General features: G+C 36.5%; 1 protein-coding gene across 1 annotated transcript in view; it reads right to left on the minus strand.

The window, feature by feature from the left end:
• The window catches only part of LOC145668954 (adenylate cyclase type 5), a gene marked incomplete in the record, with an annotated part of 459,372 nt that overhangs the window by 343,752 nt on the left and 95,597 nt on the right, over nt 1-20,023 (minus strand).

Genomic DNA, 20,023 nt, shown 5'->3' on the forward strand with positions numbered 1-20,023 from the left:
ATTTATTCTGAACTTTTCTACATTATTTATATTGGTTTTTGTGTGAGGGTTCCATATAATGGCTGCGTATTCGAGTTTTGTACGAACGTAGTGTTCATATAGCTTTCGGATAGAGATAATACTAGTAAACTCTTTACTGATCTTGATGATGAATCCAAGGTTTCTGTACGCCTGGTCAATCATGTGATTTATGTAATTATTAAATGTTAAATTTCTGTCATATACCACCCCTAAGTCCCTGGCAGTATCCGAGGTTGGTAAAGTGATGTCATTCATCTTATACGAAAATTTCTGAGGGGTTTTGCGGTTTGTAAAGGACATTACATTGCATTTGTTAGTGTCCACGTTTATGATGTTCTCTTTGGACCATTCCATCAGTTCATTCAAGTCATTTTGAAGCATTTTACAGACATTTAATGTTTCTATTGCCATGTAGAAACAACAATGGCCCTAAATTTGATCCCTGTGGCACCCCTGATAGTTGTACATACTCCTGAGACTTACAACCTTTGTACACTACGAATTGTTTTCTGTTTTCCAAGTGAAATTTAAATAGATCAATAAATTCGCTGCTGAAACTAAATTGTTTAAGCTTGCTGAGCAATCTATTATGATTTACGCTGTCGAACGCTTTCGCGAAATCTATGTATATTGCATCTACTTGTCCCCCCAAGTCTAGTGTTTTACTTGTAAAGGTGTTTTACTTAGATATTAGACTAAGGTTTGTGACCGTTGACCTGCCTGTAAGAAAGCCATGTTGTGATTCTGATATAGATGGTCGCACATGTGCTATTATCCGTTGGTATAAATCTTAGCAAAGGTGCTTAAGATTGAGATATGTCTATAGTTTTTAATTTCTCTCTTATTATTATTCGATTTCGGGATAGGTGAAACTCTCGTTGTTTTCCACTCATTAGGGAATTTTCCGGATTTAATTGACAGGTTAAATATGATTTTCTGTCAACCTGATAAATAGGAAGTGATCTATACAACCCTTTACAATATAGCTTGGGATTCCATCGTGACCTACCGCTCTTTTGAATTCCATCTTTTTAATTATATTAGCAATTTCTTGCATTTCTATTGATGATATACGCAGTATATTTAGACCGTTATCTACCCATACTGACTGTTCTGTCGTATTGTCTTTACTTTTACTGTATACAGACTGAAAGTAGTCCGCAAACTCCTGAGCGATTTCGTCATCGTTGTTTATTTCTTTACTATTATTAGATAAGAATTCAGCATTTAAATGCAGTGTCTCATTTTTTACAAAATTCCATAATACGAATGGATTTTGTTCTAAGGATGCCTCGGACATTAACACCAAATTTTTATACGCATTCCGTACTCCATTTTTAATTTCCCCCTTTAATCTGTTGAACTCTTATTGATGGAAACTTTTATTCCTCTCCCTCTTTTTTATTTTCCTATGATGATACGTTTTTGATTTAATTTTCTTAATTATATCCAGAGTAAACCACATAGGATAGTTTTGCTTAGATTTTGTTCTCTTTGGAACACAGAGGTCAAATATGCTATATATAGTGTCGTAAAAGCATTTAACAGCTTCGTCTACATCACTGTATTCTGTAAGGTAGTCCCCGTTTACCCGCCCAAGGTCAGTGTAAAGTTTTTTTGAAGTCTGCCTTTCTAAAATTATATCCCGTTACATTATGTTTAGATTTTGCTTGTTTTCCGACTGGCAACATTGAAAACTGTTTACAAGGGATGATGCATCTATGATTATGCCCTGTAAACAGTTTTCAATGTTGCCAGTCTGATTTTAAAGTTGTAAAGCAATAATAATGTCGTTATATTTAATGTCCCCTGTGGGGGACGCCAGGACAGACATGGTTATGGAATCGACGTTGCGAATAGAATGTTTGAGACGATTTTATAGATGTTGATAGATAAGAAATGCTTCGATAGTTATTATAATGAGTTTTGTCGTCTTTCTTGTGAGTTGGAATAGTGATTGATTCTTTCCACTCTTGTGGAAATTCCTCTCTGTTCCAAATAAGGAGAATAAGTTTGTCTATCTTGTTACACAATTTTTCCCCTCCGGCTAAAATGAGCTCAGACGGAATTTTGTCTACACCCGGATATTTGTGTTTCTTTAATTTCTTTATAGCGATTTCTACCTATGTTCTGTTAGGTTCTGGAATAAACGATTCTGCTGTGTGCAGTGGCGTATTTACGATTTTGTTTCGGGGGTTTTGCTAACTTTCGGGGGTAGGACTTTGCCTGGAAATGTGAAAATTCTGCAAAATATTTAATTTACTTTACTATAGTAAGTAAGATTTCGGGGGGACTTAAGCACGGAAGCTCTATCCTTAAATACGCCACTGCATGTGTGTATTTGACTTTCTCCACGAACATTAATTTTTGTCCGCGTGTTAAGTATCTCGTCAAAGAAATCTTTCCATCTGTTCAAGATCCTATCTGTATCAGTGATAATTGTTCCGTTAGCTTTCTTGACTATATAAGCGCGAGGTTGATAGCCTGTCACAAATTTGTTAATGTCCTCGTACATGTTCCAAATGTTTTTGTTTTTACTATTATCTTCAAGTTCATTAACTTTAGCTTTCAAAAAGTCGCGTTTCTTTGTTCTAAAAGGTTTAGAAGTTTTCCGCCTGATGTAAACGAAATTTTGTGTAGTTAATAATAACATACTACTACAGACAATATGCTTTAGTCACGTATTTGACTACGGTTCGCAACCAATCTATGAATTCGGGGTTCATTTCACATTGTTTTCTGTAAGTTTGTTCGTAGGAACGAGACTCCACTAATATAGGCAGAATTTCACTATTTTCATATTATTATTATTATTATTAAGACGGTAGTCCTAAAATCTTTACAGTGTATTCGTTGGTTTAGTAACATCTATGATTGGCATAAAAGATATAAATGACGTTTCAAAAAAGATCAATGTAAAACTCATGTATTAATAATTTCACTGATATATAAGGATGTGATACTGTTTCTTATACCGACAAAAATCCGTTATCCGGACAGCGGTATATTGTACAAATATACGAAATCCATATGTTTACAAGGAAAATCTGTACAGAGTACACGTTATCCATATGCTACATGCGTATTGCCTTTTTTCCCACTTAGATGTTACGTAAGACCACTGCAGAATGCCTAACATAGTCAGCTATACGTTATATATATATATATATATATATATATATATATATATATATATATATATATATATATATATATATATATATATATACAGAGATGGTGATCAGAAAAATGGAAACACCTGTAGTTGGCAACACGTCAGATGTATGGGTTGGCAGTGGTGTCGTGGTGCACGCAGCGCCGGACCGCTGGTGGTGGTGTGTTAGGTCGGTCTCCATACTACGCCAGGCGCAGTGGAACAGCAGTGTCCAGTGGCTGCAGCAGACGGAGGTAGTGTAAAATGGGAGACCTCTCAGATTTTCAAAGAGGGCAAATTGTTGGTGCGCGGTTATGTGGAGTGAGTGTGACGGCAGTGGCTACTGTGTTAGCTGTGTCGCGTGGGACAGTGTCGAAGGTAATGCGGAGCAAGTGACGGAGGAACTCAATCAGCACCTCCCCCACCCTGTTTCGACAATCACAGTCCGCCGCGAATTACATGACATGAACTTACGGGGTCGTGTTGCACGGGCCAAACCGCTCATCAGGAACCATAACGCTTTCGCACGCCGCAAATGGTGCCGCGACCATGCAACTTGGACCGTTGAGGACTGGAAACGTGTGATATGGTCGGATGAGTCATCGTTCACCCTATTCCCAACCACGGGCCGTGTTTATGTGTGGAGAACGCCCAAAGAAGCTTATGATCTGCAGTGTCTCCGCCCAACTGTGAAACATGGCGGCGGCTCGGTGATGCTATGGGCCGCCATATCATGGTTTTCATTAGGTCCTGTGGTCACACTTAGCGGACGAATCACTGCCAACGATTATGTCGCAATTTTAGGAGACCACTTGCATCCTATGGTCCGGATGTTGTTCCCGGACAATGACATCTTCCAGGATGATAATGCACCAATTGACACAGCTGGCGTTTGCAGCGTGGTTTGAGGAACATCAGGATGAAGTTCAACACCTCCCCTGGCCCGCCCAATCCCCAGATCTCAACATAATTGAACATATGTGGTCTGTCTTGGAAACACGACTCCGGCGACGATTTCCACCTCCATCCTCTCTCACAGAACTGGCCGATGCTCTGCACGAGTGATGGTGTAAAATTCCACTTGCTACCATTCACGACCTCTATGCCTCCATCCCACGTCGCATCAAGGCTGTTCTGAAGGCGAAAGGTGGCCCGACACTACATTAATCTGGTAAGTTGCAATTTCGTTCAGGTGTTTCCATTTTTCTGATCACTTATCTGTATGTCCATTTGTATGTACCGCCTATATATAATTCTTTTTTCGTACGGAAAGTAGGTATAGATTGAACACATACGCTTTCAGTTATACGTCTACTGCATGTTACGTATAGTCGTCAGATGTTACGTATAGTCATATGTTAAGTCCAAAAACTACAGAATTTACGTATGTAACCTACGTTTTTCGCACGCCACATACGCTTTTTTCTCTGTATAGTCTAAAAGCATTTTATGCTATTTTCTTGATGGTACGCCATTGATAAACTTGCTCCATTAACAACATAAATGGATGTGGGTACACAGAAGAAACTAACTCACTGCGAGAACGAACGGAGAAATTTTGCACTCGATGTACCAGGAGGAATTAATAAAATTGTGGTGTGTAGTAGGGTGGAAATAAGAATATCACAGGTGAACAATCTTTTGGTACTGATATTTAATGATCAAAACAACACGAACTTGGACAGAGACAGAGGGAAAGTAATCAAGCCATTATTCCCCCTCTCTCTCTCTCTATTTATCTATCTGACTTGTGATCGTGGTGGCCGCTCACCTCTAGTAGAGGTGGCTCAGTGGTAAAGCGTTCACCTCCGGTGCACGACGTCCTTTGTTCGATCCCTGCTCGCTCCAAGTATACTTTGCAGCGGACAAACACCGAATACTTATGTTTTCTCGGTGTTCTCCCGCTTCCTCCCACTTTTTTTCATTTCCTTCATTTCTCATCGTGACTGTCTCCTTTAACCTAGCCGGCATAAGCGTGGGACGTAAAACTTAAAGATCTCATTTCATTTTCACTTGTGATCGTTGTAATAGTTCTCCGTTAGAAGGAACACGTAACAGAAAACAAGGCGGGATTGTAAAGAGGTGGTCATGTTGTATTCTTGTCCGACTCCTCGTCGCTTCCGCTGATCAAACAAAAAAAAAAAAAAAAAAAAAAAAGAGAGAGAGAGAAAAGAAACATATATCAAAACTGCTTCGAACAAAAGTGCTTTATTACAGAAGGATAAGCTCGAAGCACAAAAGTCGGTAAATCGTCATTTAAAAATCAGCAAGAAAGTTTGCCAATCAGGAGATTTATTTCAGACTTTACTAAAGAAAGGTAAGTACTGTATCACCGGACAAATTTCAGGAAATTTACCGAATGAATTGGAGAATTTGTTTTTGGTTTCTGAGGAAGAGTAAGTGGAAGTCAGGTAAGGGGAATAGTTGAAGTACAAAAGGTGGTTGTTTTTGATGTTGTAAGTGGCACTATATTGTGGAAGTGGAAGGTTCTATTTTGCTAAGAGGTAAGTACACTTGTTATGATTTAGTAAGGAGAAAGACAGTAAGGAAATTGCGAGTATATGTCAAGGTTGTGACATATCATGTTTGTGTTTTATCTAACGTAATCTAATCTAATCTAAGTAATTTAACGTTCATTTTGGTACTTTTTATTTTATTTTCGTGTGATCCGGCGATACAGCAAAAATAGGTGTACCCTATAGGGGCTAGTTTCCTCACTTACATTCATGGGCGCCCGAAGGGGAGAGTAGGAGGGGCCTGCATCCCCCTGGCTCAAGAAAATGTATTAAATTTCTTAAGACCTTCCTAATAAAAATAAAATATACCAAACTTAATATAGCAACCAGGGAGAGGCCCCCGTAGAAAATTTTCTTCGGGCGCCCATGCTTACATTATCATTTCACATAAAAAAAAAAAAAGAGTTCGTGTATTAGTATACAATTGATTAAACAGTATGTATTCTCAAACTCTGCTCTCACCTTTCGCCAATCGGAAAAATGATTTCTTGACGTTATCTTGGAAGTTGAGTCACTCATATTTAACTACTTTTACCCAAAATTGGAACACTGATTGGAATTCTTGAAATTGAACAATGTCTTTTACCATCTGATAAAGTTTTAGTTCATAATCAATAGTAGTAAAATCATAGAACAATAGATGGTAGAGAATGTAAAATAAATTGAAAGAATGAAGTGAGATTTAAGAACTTCACTATAAAAAAGTTAGTCATGTATTGTTAATTTGTAATATATTTGTGAATAAGCAGTAACAAAAGAACTTCTACAGTATTAGTTACCTTAATGGACCCTGCAAGATGAAAATTGGTCCTCGCAAGAATCAAAGAGGAAAAGTTTCAATAAATAAGCGAATGAATGTACATTATTTAAATATTTGTTGGTTGCTATGTGTTCGTAAAATACAAAAATTTCAGTACATTTGTAGTGCAGTAAGCTAAGCTCAAATTTTAATGATGAAAGGAACAAATTAGTAACAACCTGAAACTTGGTACACATGTTGGGAATCATGTTCTAAAGACCATTCCATAGATATACCACATTCACTTGACACCTAGTCCTCCGTTCCGAGCGCTGCTATCGGCTGAAGGAATTCCACTCCCTTTGGCTAAGGCTCTCTCGGTTAGCAACAGCTGAATCCTTATTGGCTGAACGCGTGGGTGTGAGCTTTAGTTCGCATTTTCGCCACGGCTCAAAACATTTTGGCAACACTATAAAAGTCCTCTGAAATCCCAGGTGATCTTCGCCGCCATATTAGAAAATGGCCGCTGGAAGTGTCAAATGAACAGTACCCAAATAAAAATAGCAATATCGTCGCTATGGTTGAACATACAGAGATAAACTTAGTGCCGTTTTATAGAACATAGATAAAACAATATTTTTTTTACAGAGAAACAATTTTTCATAAAACGCATACTTTTAGAAATATTTAGCTCTAAATTTTAAAATTCCGATAATTACCGTCAAATTGATTTAAAATTTTATTGAACTTAGGAAGTAATTATTAACAAGTTAAGATTTGACATAGATGATGGTAAAGATTATTTCAATGACATACTAAAATCTCACAACTTCTTCGTAAAGCTCGGAAGAGCCGAAGCAAATAAACCCATAAACTAGAATTCTCTACTTGATCAATGCAGGGGTGTATACTACTTTTGGGCCGCCCTGTATATTACGTAAAAGGCAAATTAGTATTATTTTCATTTTTGTAAATAATAAAAGTGTTATGAAAATTTCAGAAAATAGAAAAAACTTTCCGTGAATCGGTTGAGTTGATTTTGAGTATAACGTCCCTTTCAGCAGCGAGGCTATATGAGACAGGAACTACTGATTAACCTCCAGTAGGGCATCGAACCCGGATCTCTCACGCCAAGAGCGCGTAGCAAACCACTTTACCACGGAGAGCTTCATTTTCTACAGGTCGGGTTTGAACCCACGCCAAAAAGCTATTTTCATTAACCCGCTCGCTAGCATCCTCGGTTACGAGGATCGACAGCAAGTGGCGTTTGATTTGTACTATATGTATGCAACACCAGTTCACTTAGGGTGTTGACATAATACATTAATATACAAATGTCAATTAATCCACTTTTCCTGTTAAATAATTTTAGTTTCCTGTTTACAATGCTCTACATTTTAAAATATTTTTAATAGCATAGCATTTTATTGTTGCTATGCGGATAAAAATGAAAGTCAAACATTTATAGAGGGAAAATAAAAAAGATAATATAGATGACAAAATCTAGTCGTCCGTATCTGCAATGCGACTGTTACGTAGTAAAGTAATATATTCTTGCTTAACAAAAAAGGGGAAAAGAAGTGAAAAAAAAAAAGCATAGACTCAGTAACGAAAAAAAAAAAGCAAAATAGGCCGGCGAATATGTGTATAGAGTACATTCGAAGCTTCGAGTTAAGTAGCAATACAGATATCATCTTCTGGCGCTAAGGCTGCCATCTAGCTTTCAGACTTCCAACTAATAGATGCATTATTATTTCATGAAGTGTAAAATTAGAAAAAGAAAGTGAACGTAAATTGCAAATTTACTAGTTTTTTTTTCTTCTTGTTTTCATTATGAATGAAGAATAAAAATACAAGAAAGAATGGAGAATAAAATTCACAGAAAGGAGAAGAAGAATAAAAGAAAGTCAGAAGAATAAATGATGCTCAGGATGGTGTAAATGAAATGTTATATAGTTCTTGCTTATTAATATGAAGGTTTCGGGTTCGATTTTCGATTTTGGATTGAGTGTCTCTTTCATCAGCAAGGCTATATGAGACGTGGACCGACAATTTAACGTGAGATTGAAACCACATAAGCTTTCGTTCCGGGGAGCTTTCGTGGGAATCGAACTCGGGTCTCTCACACCAAGGTTTCGGGCTCGAATTCTTCGGTTACTTATGCAGATTAATTGGTTGGATTGAAGTATGGCGTCTCTTTCAGCATCGAGGCTGTATAAGACATGAACCTAAAGCTTAATGGGGCATCCGAGCCACATTAGCTTCTACTGGGAATCGAATCCGGATTTTCACCTCTGGTGTTAGGGGTCCCGGGTTCGATCCCAGCCCCCGCCAAGTGAACTTTGTGATGGACAAACACCGTGTGCGTGGGTTTTCTCGGGGTTCTTCCGTTTCCTCCCACTTTCTTCATTCCACCATTTCATTCATTACTCATCATCACCGTCTCTTTTAGCCTAACCGGCATAACCGTGGGACGTAAAATTCAAAGATTTCATTTCATTTTCAATCCGGATTTTCTGTGATTATCATTACGATTGTCATTATCGAACAGGGGCGTACACACGGTGGGTCGTGGGGGTGTCTGTACCCTCCATTCTCGAAACCCCGACTTTTCTGTAAATTTGCTGTAATTTTAGGGATGATTTTACATATTGTAATACGTATAATTGATGCTGATATTGAATATGCACCCCTCCCTCTCAAAGTTTTGGAGCCCTCTCGAAATAAATTCCTGTGTATGTGCCTGTAATCGAGGTATCTGCTCCTTGCTTCTGTCCCAAGCTATAACACCCTGTAGAGAACAACGTTGTGTACGTTTTAATTGACATTATTTAGGTCAACTTCCAACATAAGTATAACTCCGCTTATAAAGAATTGGTTAATTCATTGACTAGTATTATCATCCTTTATCAGTGGAGAGAGGTCAGTGTGTCTAACGAGACCTACTGTTAAAAGTGTGATATAATTGGCGTCTCTGGCATATAAAATTTGGGGGGGGGACGTCAAAGAAATTGATTTAAGTGATACTTCCTAGTCCAACCTGTTTATCTTCGATTCCATTTTTATCCTTCTACTTACCTTAACGGATCCTCTGAGGTATATGAAGAACTCTGTTATAATCGTTTCACAGCCTGAATATTATATTATAAATAAAAATTATTATTATTAATTTATATGTTATTCTATCGTTAGTAAATAATTAAATTAGAATAAAGTATTGAATATGTTGTACTTCAAAATATTGAGGGGGGCGTGTCCCTCTCGTCCCCCCCCCTGCCAGAGACGCCCGTGTGTGATATTATCCACTGTGGTGGTTTCCATGCCCTCCAGTACTAAGTGAACCAAACCAGGCACATCGACTACTACACCAACGAAAAGGTATACATTATTAAAGAATATAAAGTTAAAATAGTAAGAGTTGCGTATTTGGCGTTCTTCGCTCGTAAACAAGGAGACCCAGTTTCGAATCTGGTGGCCACGCATTCTAAATGAGACTTTCCAGGTGAGGAAAGTGTCTTTTTAAAACAGTCCCTGGTTGGTTTCTTTCCATTTGATTTTTCATTATTGTAGTATTTGTACCAAGTATTATTGTATTGTAAAAAATGAAATGACATCTTGTAGTGTAACGTCCCACGATTCTATTCGTTAGTCTTAGAGAGATGGATGATTAAAGAGGCAAATGAATGATGATAGAAGAATTGGTGGAATGAGAAAGTGGGAGGAAACGGAGGTTTCCCGAGAAAACCCACGGACACGGTGTTGTCCACGACAAACGTACTTGGCCGGAGATTTAACCAAGGACCCTACCAAGCGCTCTACCCCTGTGTCCCCGTGAGACGTGTTATCACAGATACACAATGATACGTGAATACAGCGATGACTTCATGAGCTTTCTTTAATGTTCAGAGTAACCACATGGCATCCACTTCTTTTGGTACCCTTTGAAGGAAGTGTTTCTCTTTTTTAGGAAGAGATGCTTACAATAAATCACTGCAAGATTTTGTGTATATTTATACATGACACACTCAGTAATGAAAGCGTGTATTTAATGTTCGCCTTGAGTGCTTCCGCTTTATATTCAAAACATCTTTGTTGAGGACTAAGTAAATTGCGAGGTCAGTTCCTGTGAATGGTATCATGAAAGTTGAAATCAATTAATTTGTCCACTTCAATCCCAGGAGGAACAACCTCTCATAAACAAGTTGTCGTAGGTCAATGTACACTTATTCAAATACAAATTAATTAAATTTTGTTTCAAGCTATTCTGCTAATTAAGTGGTTATCCTTTATCTCTTTACACAAAACGCTTTTCAGTGAGTTTAACGGGATTTCATTTTATTGATAATATTACAGCTTTCTCTTTCATCTATCTATCTATCTATCTATCTATCTATCTATCTATCTTTAGCTGCTAGGGGTCTAAAAAGGACGAAACAATAGATACATTCTATATTTTCTAACTTTGATTTATTTGCTCCTCTCTATACTATATTGACTAAATCTTGATCTGAAGAAATGCGTGAAGCAATAAAACTATGAATATGCTATTGCCATCAACACGTTCTGTTCTAATTTAGTTTTCGGAATGTCATGATATATTTCCTAAAATATCACTATTTTTGCAAAAATGACTTTTGATGTCACCGTTTTACAAAGAAATAAGTATAAAAAGCTTTATCGACCCTATTATCTATTCACAAATAAATATTTTGTTGTTTTTTTAAGAAACAAAATGTATTTTGTTCATTACATATCACCAAGGCATCTTTCTGTGAGGCGAAAAAGTCGAAGGACAAAAAAGTTTATATTTTACAATAAATTTTGTTGAGAGTGGTAAAGGACTGTGAGAAACATCGTTATAGAAAGTTTCGTTAATTAATTTTAATAAATAACATATTTATACATATCTATAATTTTGAGGGGTTTAAACGGGACGAAATGTTTCCAATAATTTGGATCTTTTTTAAATAACAACGATATTTTACATCTTATTGCAATGAATCTGACATAATTCAATCTAAGTAGCATAAGAAACGTTTTCCCGAGACGTGTCCGTAATTAGATAGAAATAACGTTGATCGATATGACGATATTTTTTATGGTCAAGGGGTTTTTTCGGGACGATTTTTGGTTATTTCCAGGTATCCAACTCTCAACAGAATGTGTAAGAAAATGTCGGCAACTGTGAGCGTACTCTTTAAAACGTCTCCTCTCAAGCATTTCTCATTTCATAAACTATTCTGTTTAAACAGTTCACAGAAATTAGGATGGAAAATTGACAAAAACAGTGTCTACCAACATTTCAGATAGAACATCATTGCCATAACAATTGCTTCGGAGAAAGTCACACCACCGTTCGCTCATAGCAAACAGCATTGAGAAGGGGGAAATATGTAGAGGAGGAGCCCTCCCCACGTGCGTCACGCAGCAGCTCAATAGTTGATTGACACCTGAAGTTCCTTTATAGCTGTTTTCTTCCGCTGGTTATAAAGCAGTAAAGCGAACAAGAAAGACTGGTTACAGATTTCAATAACAATTGTATAGGCTGTGCTCTACACAAACATATTTAAAGCTGAGAAAATATGTAGAAGCCCTGGACTAAAAGACACACATCATTTGAAATATTATAATAAATAACTACAATACATGTATATAGAATAAGAAATACATGTTACTCAATGATAATTAAATAATCCAGTGTAACACCACTCTACAATATATTCCATATTTTCAGGAACACCATCAATAAGACCGTTATATTACTGTTTTATTTATGGTTTAGTGTCTCACTGGTAATTACACTGAAAGGAGAGGTTCCGACTTCATATGATCGCATGCAGTTTTTATATGGTTTCTTGCCTTTCACTCCTTACATTGTGTCGTTTATTATTATTATTATTATTATTATTATTATTATTATTATTATTATTATTATTATTATTATTATTGAGTTGAGTTGATTTTGAGTTTAACGTCCGTTTCAGCAGCTAAGCTGTATGAAAAGTGGACGTACTGATTAACGTGAAATCCGAAACACATGAGCTCCTACTGGGAATCGAACCCAGGTACCCCACGCCACAGACGCGTACGCTAATCTCTTAGCTATGGAGATACTACTACTACTACTACTACTACTACTACTACTACTACTACTACTACTACTACTACTACTACTAATAATAATAATAATAATAATAATAATAATAATAATAATAATAATATAGTTTAAATTAAAAGACAAATTCTGACCAAAGCATACATTAACTAATAAATAATACCATTACAGTTTCGGCAAATTGCTTTGGTTAGACTTTGTCTTTTAATTTATACAAGAAGTTCCAAAGCTAGAATGAGTGATATTCAAATAATATAGTTAATAACATCAAGAAATTTTGAAAACAATAATTTTGGGAGAAAATAGTTTTTGTGGTGGTAAATTGAAGAAATGAAATTAACACTAAAAGCATTTGCGAGATTAAATGTTTTTATAAACTAAACTACTTCCCTGATATTCGAGAAAACCGCACTCAATGTTTTTAATTTCTTCATTTTATCTTCTCAAAAATAGTTTCTTCTTTTTAATGTATCTTATAAAAACTTTGCTTTGTTATAATTTCAGCATCATCTTTACCAAAGGATTTACCAATGAATAAATGAGAACTTTATGACCTCTTTCTAGTACCGAAGCTATACGTTGCTTGAAAACAGTAATGGTTTTAGATTAGGTGTGAAAAGTAATATTGTTGAAATGGTGGGAAATCCACATTTAACATGCCCAGGAGGAATTCAATTGCTCCAAGGGGCTCCCTGTCACTCTCTGAAATAATCACTGCCTGAAAATGAAATCTCTGAGTTTAGTGCCACACAATTATGCTCCAAGGCTGAAGGGGATGGTAGCGAATGAAACAAACAAGTGATGGTAAAATCTTGGCGATATAAAAAGCAGGAGGTAATGGAAGGTCTTCGAGAAAACCCGTGCACATAGTTTTCATCCTTGGCGAGAACCAGGACCGAAGCAGGGGCCACATATCCTAAGAAGTAGATAGGTGCTCTATCACTGAGCCACCGAGGTTTCCGTATAAGTGAATCCATACCTCAAGATCGAATCAGATCTACGTTAAGAAGTTCAAATTTTAAAGCTGATCAAGAATCGAACTCGGAGCCTCTTACATCACGCTTCTCTAGAACAGAGCGGGGACTGTAGGGGGTGAAATACAGGGACCTGATCCCTATTAATTGTAACTTCCTGAAGTTAGCTCTCCACTCATCACAAATATATATTCCAAATATTATACTTTATTCCTTTTAAGTCATTTTTAGTACTCAAAGAGCATGTTCCCTAAAAATCTCGAAATCTAATTTTGTAAAACAAACACAGGGGCGGATGCAGGATAGCGATCGGGGGCGATCGCAACCCCAAGAATAGGATTTAAAAGAAATAAAACCCATTACAAAGTTGTAGCTCTTGATTTTTTTTTAAACATTGTATTATAATTATAGAATAAAACCTAAAATAAGTAAGTCTTCAATTGCAGAAGTTAAATGAATCAATACATCTCAATAAATTACTTGCATTGGAATTCTTGCTCAGAAAATGCCCACTTTCGAAAATGTAGGTGGTAAACAGTAAGCTATAAACCCATTTGTCCACAAGTGTTTGCCAATATTCCTTAGGACTTTGACGGTACAGAAAGTCAATAAACGTAATGGTTCTGGCATTTTACATGCAAGTGCAATTGAAAATACAAAGAAGGAAGTAATATAACTAGCGTATGAATAGAAATTAAAGTTCATTATTCAAGAAGAATTCGTATTCTTATTATTATTCTTATTCTACTGCTACTACTGTTTATTATTATTATTATTATTATTATTATTATTATTATTATTATTATTATTATTATTATTATTATTATTTGTAATCCATCCGTATCAACGTTTAAACAAGTCAACATGCATGGCAGTGCATGGCAGCCAAGTTACGCGAAGAAAATGAAAACTGGCCTGCACTGCCGTAAGCATATTATACACAACTAGAGATTTGGGTAAAATCGCCGATTTCGAGGCTCTGTAAAACCGATTCTAGTAACGGGAAGAAACATGAAATTTAGAATTTAAGGAGATATCCGAGAGATGTGATCATATACCAAATCTCACATTCCTACCTTCAACCATATTCGAGCACTGGACCCCTAAAATATGCACTTTTCAGGCTCACTGACTCACTGACTCACTCATCAAATTGATTAGGTACTTCCCAATGAGACAGAGACGTGAAACTTAGCACAAAGGTACCTTATAATGACCTGAGTATAGAAAAAGTCCGAAATCTGATGAATGTGCTATGGGAAATTTTACATGGGCAAAAAACTGTCCTTAGCTAAGCAAGAAATCGTTTCACTCACTCACTCATCAAATTGATAAGGTACTTCCCAATGAGATAGAAACGTGAAACTTTGCATAGAAGCACCCTATAATGACTCGAGTACAGAAAAAGTTGGAAATGTGAGGAATGTGTTATGGGATTTTTTTATGGGCTAGAGACTGTCCTTAGCCAAACATATATAGGTTCGTCCTCTCATTCATCAAATTGACTACGTGCTTCTCAATGAGATAGAGATGTGAAGCTCTTCTTAAAGGTACTTTATAATGACTAGAGTGTGAAAAAGATCCGTAATGTGAGGAGTGTGCTATGGGAAATTTTTCATGCATGAAAACTGTCCTTAGCAAAGTAGAAATCAGTTCACTCACTCACTCATCACTTTCATTTGGTACTTCTCAATGAGATAAGATGTGAAACTCTGCATAAAGGTATCTTATAATGACCTGAGTATGGAAAAAGTCCGAAATGTGAGGAATGTGCTATGGGAAATTTCTAATAGGCGAAAAATTGTCCGTAGCCATTAGATACTTTCCAATGAGATGAAGATGTGAATGTCTACACAAAGGTAGCTTATACAGTAATAGCTTGAATATGAAAAATGTCCGAAATTTAAGGAATGTGCTATGGAATTTTCTATAGGAGAAAAACTGTCCTTACTCAAACAGAGATCGGTTCATTTACTCACTCATCATTGATTAGGTGCTTCCAAATGAGATAGAGATTTGAAACTCAGCATAATGGTACCTACCTTATATAATGACTTATCTAAGTAAAAGGTTCCAAATTTAAGTAATGTACTATGGAAATTTTTATGGGCCAAAAACTGTCCATTAGGTACTTCTTAATGAGAAAAAAATGCGAAACTCTATGAAGGTACCCTGTAACGGCTTGAGAATGAAATTTGAGGAATTTGCTATGGAAAAATTTTTCATTGAAAAAAAAAAAACTGTCCTTAAATCAGAAATCGGGAACGATTCCGTTATTAAACACATCACGTGCATTGTGATAATGTTGTCAATCGTCCGAGTAGTCGAGTTGGTGCCCTCCTCGCTGTCTATCACGTGCGCCTTTGGAGTATGGGGTCCCGAGTTCGATTCCCGGTAGAAGAGCCTTTGGAATTTTAACTCTCCTCGATGTTTCTGTGTTCGTGTCCCTGTCGTTCTAGATTAATAGAAAAACGAGCTAAGGTCACCGAGAAAAATCCGTTATCCGGACATCGGTATATTGTACAAGTATACGGGATCCTTATGTTTACTATAGAAATCAATACTTAACATATGTTATCCATATGCTACATACGTACTGGCCTCTTTCCCGCGTAGATGTTACTCAGTGGCATTACAGGATGTCTGACATCTAACAGCCTTCCATACATTACGTACGTCAACTATAAGTTACAAACGGCCATCTGTATGTGAGATTCTGACTGTCTACATAGTTCTTTCCTTTGTGCGGAAAGTACGTTTATTCGGAACACTTATACGGAAAGTATGTTTAAAATATACTTTTTCAGTTATACGTTTAGTGTACGTTAAGTCCAAAAACTGCAGGATTTACATATGTAACCTACGTACCTACCACATACCTACCTATGTAACCTATGTACCTACGTAACCTATGTAACCTATGTAATTTTTTCTGTGTGTGCGAGTAAAAAAGTGAAAACTAGTAATAAGTAGTTAAGCAAGTTAATGAGGCATATTCTGTGCATCAGTTAACTTTTAAAAACGTGGGCTAAGACACGTACATACTGCCGTAAATTTCGTGGTTGGAAACCCAGACAAGGGAGCCAATATTGTTTTTCTTTTTTCGGTGAAGATTTTCCCTTTATTGCAGTCATTTGTATTAAATAGATATTGAAATTAATTGAGAAGTAAGAGATTGTAGAAGTGAGGATATTTATAATTAATGAAGTTTCCGAAGAAATGAGAAATTTAATTGTTCGAGTTTAATTGAGACTAACAACAAGATGTAACGGATTTCGTAAATATATTGGTACCACGAGTTGTATTATGGTTACCACAGTCATTATGTAAAAATGTTCTTGATGCTTCGTGTCTCTATCTGTGAACAGTGTGCGAATCTCTTACATATCAGCCTTTTCATCAACAGTGAATTTCGTGCCTTTGCTCTTCATATTTCCTGAATTTGCCCACCTGAGGGTCTCCCCCACGCGTCCGCCTTTGCTCGGCCTACTTCCTCACACCTCTTAAGCTCACAATTCTACCGAATTTCAAATTTCTTTTCCTATTTCAACTATCTAAAACATAAGATTTTGTATCCCAGGAAAACGCCTATTTAAATAACATGGGGTTTCCTTCATCTCCCTTTAGATTCCTTAAAAAAAAAAAAAAAAAAAATCACTTTTAGCAATTTTCCTGTAGGTTAGTCGTGGGAGGCTACAATCGTGCCAAATTTCATCATTCTAATCCTGCCGGAAGTGAATAAACATTTTGGGGTGTAGAAGACGTCCAATATAAATAACATGGAAATGGTTTTTCAGTTCCTCATAAAACCACTCTAAAGTTGGAATTGTTTATCTTTACTGATTACTTAGGTAATACTAACGAAAACGTAGAAGCATACTGAATTTCAAGTTCTTATTCCAATTCCAAGTTCCTAAAACATGAGATTATAGGTCCAAAAAAGACCCATTTAAATAACATGGGGAAATTCTTCATCCCCCTTCATCATTTCAACTTTCCACGTCAACCGGAAGCACCTCTTTAATTTATGTCAGTTCATTTAGTTTTATATACAGTTGGATATGTTGGTGGCAAATATTATTAAGATTACAAGCTATTTGAAAGGTGTATATCATTGGAAGGAAAACCCGAAGCAGTATGAAACTGCGCAACATGCGCGTCAGGTAATGAACTCCGTAATTTCGCAATGTGGAATGGCAGAGAACAATTAAATATATTGAAACACCAGCCATGTCTAGTGATGTAGCAGCGAGGATTCAGCATTAAGGGTTTTGGGCCCTGTTGATACTCTTCGTATTTAGGTAATGAAAAATGAGATGTTAGCGATCGTGATTTTGTAGTTCGGGTAAATGAATTAGAATCACGTTTGGACATAACTCTCTGACAGATATTTAATAGAATAAATCCTCTCCGCTGTTCTAGTGGCTAGCATGTGCGCCTTTCTTGTACGTCGTCCTGGGTTCGATTTCCGGTGGGAGAGCCCTTGGGAACTAATGTTGCATGTGACACATTATGACTCCTTTAAAAATGTACAATTTTAAATTTAAATTCAATAATATACCACAATTAAGATAAACGATATTGACATGGTGATTACAAAAAGAAGTGAAATATGAACAAAAACACCAGAGGTACAAAAAGTGCAGCCAAGTTCGTCAGCCTCAAAAAGTGTTGAGATGAGGATGGATGAACCAAGTTCCTTGGCCCTGCATCCGAAACGAACACTGGAACTTGGCGCGAGGTATCAAGGAAAATGATGCTAAGGAACCTTAGGGATAGTGGTGGTGGGCGTGGTGGGTTTGGGACCACCACCAACCTTAAGAATATCAACTTCGCTAAGGCGCTAAGGCACATATAGAGTATACTGCAGTAAGATTGGTGGTTCGAAACTCAGACAAGGAAAACTTATATTCCTTCACGAAGTGTCAAGGTAAATGATGTTAACGAGCCTTACGGATGGTGTTTGTGAGCGTGGTGAATTTGGGGGTTACCATTAGCCTTATGGCTGAAATGTCCTGGCCGTGAAACTAGGAACGGACATCTTAATGTATTCGAATATGTTAGACATCTCGCGCCAAGTTCCAGTGTTCGTTTCAGATGCAGTGGTAAGGAACTTGGCTCATCCATCCTATTCTCAACACTTTTTGAGGCTGACGAACTGGCTGCACTTTTTGTACCTCTGGTGTTTTTGTTCATATTAATTCTACAGAAGAGCCCATTCCCTTTTCTAAAATTGTTTGACTTTTCGTTTTTTCTTTCTTCTTTCTTTTTTGCAATCTATTATGACCTTGTTTTGAGCTCGAACGACTGCCCCCCCCCCCAATATTCAACTTGGATCCGCCTCTAGTTACACAATTAAGGAATTATCCACAGAAAGATTCATTAAAAATTTTTTGTTGTTTATTACAAGCGCTTGCATGCGTGAAATAAAACGAAATTTCTATTTTACGTAGATACCAATGTAAAGCTAATTAATGTTAACTGGAAAGCAAAGTTGTTAATGTTTAATTTAGTCGGCAATGTTCTAGTGAGATCAGCGAAGTTAAATAGTACCGGATCTGGCCCGAGTGACCATGCGTACTCATTACATGGTATTGGCATTTCGGTATCCACCCAGCGTCGTGAGGACAATTGGGGAACTACTTGAAAGAAAGTATTGAACTCGGTGACTTCAACTTTTGGCTATTCAAGATTCGTCTAATAACCTCAGGCAATGAAATTTGCAGATGTTAACTCAAGAGAAAGTGTAAGCGAATCTTGAATTCAATATTGCCTAATGTGAAATTATGTTGGTAGTACTGACAAGAAATGACACAATTTCAGAAATTTGTAGTTTCTAAATTTTAAAAAAATAAAAATAAAAATAAAAAGTACACATCAAAACAGTATAAGCGCAATTACACTATATGACTAGATAATATATGTTTGACACCAAGATATGAAAATATTACATGAAGTTACAAAATGCATTACAGAAAATATAAAATGAAGTCACAAATTCGACGAAAGTTTGCATAATTCATGAAATAAAATTAAACAAAGCACCAAAGATCAGTATAAGCACAATTACGGTATAGATAGCATACGCTTGACATCGAGCATCACCATTAAAAGTGTAAATTTTTAATTAAGTGCAAACTGTTTTAGTGCAGTATGCAGGGGTCTGAACCGAAAAAAAAAAATACTAACAATAAAACTTATGGGACAGATTCTTCCCATCAAGTATAGACATATCCTAAAAGTGATCAGATATTCACTTAAGCTTCACCCAATATGGCTGCCATATCTCATGTGATCGCCGCAGTCTATAGAATATCCATGTTTCCTTGATTTCTTACCTTTCGTTCAATTATACGATTTTGAAACTTATAACAAAATATTTTGTAAACAAATTTCTTCTCGCTTGATACAATCTCTGTAGGTTAGGTAGATATAAAGTTACAAATGAAGGAAAGGGTTGTGTCGTTTAATCTTGTATATGTTTTTTTTTTTCTCAAGCGTATT

Source organism: Thermobia domestica, chromosome 13 (genome assembly GCF_964235325.1).
Source record: "Thermobia domestica chromosome 13, izTheDome1.hap1.1, whole genome shotgun sequence".
NCBI classification, from domain to species: domain Eukaryota; kingdom Metazoa; phylum Arthropoda; class Insecta; order Zygentoma; family Lepismatidae; genus Thermobia; species Thermobia domestica.